The sequence below is a fragment of the Apodemus sylvaticus genome, chromosome 12 (assembly GCF_947179515.1).
Source record: "Apodemus sylvaticus chromosome 12, mApoSyl1.1, whole genome shotgun sequence".
Taxonomy (NCBI): Eukaryota; Metazoa; Chordata; class Mammalia; order Rodentia; family Muridae; genus Apodemus; species Apodemus sylvaticus.
In genome coordinates this window covers 70,966,077-70,969,881 of record NC_067483.1, presented here as the reverse complement: position 1 = coordinate 70,969,881, position 3,805 = coordinate 70,966,077, and the positions used below count along the sequence as shown (strand labels likewise).

Sequence of the window (3,805 nt, the reverse complement as noted above, 5' to 3'; positions counted from 1 at the left end):
TGTCCATGCCAATGTATGACCATAAACAGGATATACAATGGCATGAAGACAAAAATTGAAAGCACTTGGCTGGCAGGGTTCCTTAATCCATAGTAGACAGTGTTGGTATTGTTCTGTGATTGTTATTCATAAAGTCAATGCACACAAAAATTCAAATTTGTTTAATGCTCCACATATATGTATATCATATATATAGCTATATGTGTATATATATGTGTATGTGTGTGTGTGTGTGTGTGTGTGTGTGTGTGTGTGTGTATCACCACACCCCTTGCCTTAACACAGAGTGTTACTTTTTCTCTTCAAGAGGGAAAACATTCACATCAGGATTGATTTAGTTTTTTTTCCCCCTTTTGAATCATAAACAGTCTTGGTACAAGAAACAGTAGCTGTTATTGATTAAAAGTTCATTTGCTTTGCTGGGCTGACGATTGATCCTTGGAGGGCAGGAGGGGCCCTGGGCTTGGCTGAGCCATTGGAAATGAGGCGGCTTTGTCACATTACCTGCTCTTTGTTGGTGTTGGAGTAAATCTGGGGCTGGGAGTAAGCTTTCTGTTCTTTGTAAATCTTACTTTATTTTTATTTTTGTTTTGTTTTGTTTTCTTCTTCTGGGTTCACCAGCTTTAAGTACCTGCTGTGGAAATAGGCTTGCGAGAGGCCCTCTGAATGGGCTTTTAATGGCCTGTTGAATTAAGTGGCTACCTACTCAGGCACTGCCTGCATTTTATAGCACACAGTTTCAAAGCTTCTGTTTTTGAAGGCCAGCTGAGGGGTTCCTTTGTATGTGTTCTTCCCAAACCCAGCACAGCCATAAAGCATGCCTTTGGAATGCATTTTTAAAATGCACCTAAATAAATAAATAAAACACCTTTCCCTTCTTTGCGACTAAGGTAAAGAGTAACAGTTTTGTGGTAGGAAACCTTTCTCTTTGCAAAGTGTGGTCATCAAATCTAGCAGACACATGCGTCAGTGGGGATCACAACTGAAGTCTGGGATCTTAACGAAGGCGCGGCGTGAGTAGCACCTATGGAAGAACGCCCAGGTTTCAGCGTTCTCATGTTCTGTCTTGAACATTATCTCCTATTAGTTTTCACTGTGGCAAACACATAACACGCACCACAGACCCTTGAACTTGTCAGTTGGTAGGCCATCTGGAAGCAATCAGGATCTTTGCACAACACTGTTTAATATTGACATATTAAATTTAAAATAACAGAATATATAATATGACACCAGGTTTTATTAGATTCTAATAAAGTCAATGAGTAGCAGTACCAAACCTTTGAGGGGGAAAAATGTGGTGGGAAACCTTAGAATTAGAAGATATTCCATTAAATATTTTTTTTCTTTTGCAAAAATTGGAAAGACAGCATTTATTCATATGAAATAGCACAGCCTCCTGGCTAAAGGAAAAAAATGGTGTTCTGGGGGAGCAGTTAGATAGTAAGCATCATGTATAGAGACACATGGAAATCCTGAATGAGTTTTTATACCACTTAAGTCTGACTTTTGCAAAGTCAATTTATTTTTTTCAAAATGTCTAGACCTTCTGGAGAAAAGTAAAAGTAAAAAAGAAATCCTGAGAATTCAGGTACAGACAGTGCAAAACTTTGGTTTGCTACATTAAAAAAAAAACACAAGTAAAATTCAAAGGAAGAATGACAAATTATTGCATTTAAAAATAAGAGGCACCATAAATCTCGAATAAGATGAAATCTAAGGTATTAAAGTATGTATAAGATGATGAGCAAAAGAAGATGATTAGCAATTTATTTTAAAAGAGACAATTAGTCAATGGGGCAGAGGAAAACTTTATTCAACATTACTGAAAAAATAATCATAGTAGAGCAATGAAATGACTTTGGTTTCTGCCAATCCGTGGGCCTTCAGGAAATGCTCACAGTAGCACATCACACTCATGTTGGTTCGACTTTGAGAAGAATCATCTGGGAGCTTCCATCTAAAGCTGTAAAAGTGTCTCTGCCTTTAAAGTAAGCGCAGCTAAAAAAAATAAAAATAAAAAAAGTAAGCGCGCTTCGTTTCCAGACTCCTGCTTTTCTTGCTCATGGATGCTTTTTGCATCGCTACTCACAGCTGACAGTCCTCTAGCCCAAGTGTAGAGTGACTGAGTGAGGTGTGACACGGCACGCATCGCATGGTAAGACAGTTTACTGTAGTATCGTAGTTACTTCTGCATTGGTGTCAATTATCTGGGTAGAGAAGGTGTCTGGAATTAGATGCGTAAAGTGGTCACTTCCATTCCACATAAGGAGGAACTGTAAGTATTTAGCTTGCTTGGTGTTTGGCCTAATCATTTTTTTTTCCACAATAAGCATATGTCAGAAAGAAAAAGACATTAACATCAATTTTTAGATATAATTCAACAGACGGTACCTAAAAAGATCAAAGGAAACAGATAGCCTAAAATCTATCATTGTCTTTAAAAGTAATTTTTTCCTCTAAGAGTAGCTTCTTACAGATTTTTCCGTGGACACAAACTTTTTCACCCACTTTATTCATGGATGACTTAGGCTATAATGACTTTCATGTTCCTCTAAGGGATCAATGGATTGTTTCCTCTCAAAACATCTTCCATTCACTAATATGAAATAATAAACCACACTCTAAGGTCTTGGAGAGGAAGAGGTGATGTTAATGAAGAATTTGAATGATTGTATGAGTCTCTGCGGCGATATCAGAATCTTGGATTCCTTCTTACTCCTCGCCTCCAACATTAAGCAGAAGAAATCAACACAAAAAATAATTTTGTAAAAAATAAAAGCAAATTTTACTTAATAGTCAAAAATACAAAAGACTGAATATGCCAGTGGTGGAAATGGAAAATGGCGCCCGCTCAACCCTCCCGGGCAACTAGCAACTGTACCGAGCGACTTAGATCTGCAAAAGGTTGTAAACAAGTTCTTTCCAAGCCAATCCCTTCCTCCTCATGGAGCCCAGGGCCGCTGCTTATGAAACGGCAAACTTCTTCGCTTCTGCTCGAAGCCTTTTCTCATATTCCACTCTGTTTTGGCAGTAAATTGTGAAGGCCTCTGCTTGAGCTGGGTCTTGAATATTTTACTTGCTTCATTTAGAAGTTCTCGTATTCCTAATAAGATCTGTTTGACCATGATAGCTGGCCTCCAGTCCTTGTCTTCCTCCAGGATGGACGGGCACACTGTGCCGGAAGGATACACGTTTGGATGGAACAGTGGAAGCTCAAACGTAGATTTTGGTGGTGAGGACGGATAGTCACCTTTGAAAAGCATCCGCCGTTTGAACAAGCCTCCTTCCCACAGCGTCCCCTTCTTTCCAGTTTCCAGGGATAGTGTACTCCCAGTTCTTCAGGTTCATCGTGCCGTCAGGGTTCTTTGTTGGAACAGCCACAAAGCCAGAAGGATGGTCCTTCCTCCATTTCCTTACCTGCGCAAGTCGACAAGGAGGAAGCATCCGAGCGTGGAGTTGGGTGGCAGAGGACTGACCGAGGAAACTGGACCAGGCCACAGCGTGACAAGAGCGTGTCTAATGGGGCTAGCAGAAGCCATGCAGGGGTCTCAGGTGGAACTGAGGGACTTTGAATATGTCGGGGACTGCCCTCAGCCGACTTGCACAGGAAAAAAAAATATTATTTTTAAAAAATAGTAACTGTAATTAAGGAAAGGAAAGAGGGAGAGAGGGGATAGAACTAAAAATTAAATCCTTAGTATCTTTACAAGGATGAATACTCTCAGTGACTCTCCATTTTCAAATGTCTATCCAAACATTAGCCTGGACTAAATCTGTTTACACTGGATAGACTTCAAGGGAA

General features: G+C 39.8%; 1 pseudogene; it reads right to left on the bottom strand.

The window, feature by feature from the left end:
• Positions 1–2,967: 2,967 nt before the first annotated feature.
• Positions 2,968–3,447, bottom strand: LOC127697066 (SUMO-conjugating enzyme UBC9-like; annotated as a pseudogene).
• Positions 3,448–3,805: the final 358 nt, after the last annotated feature.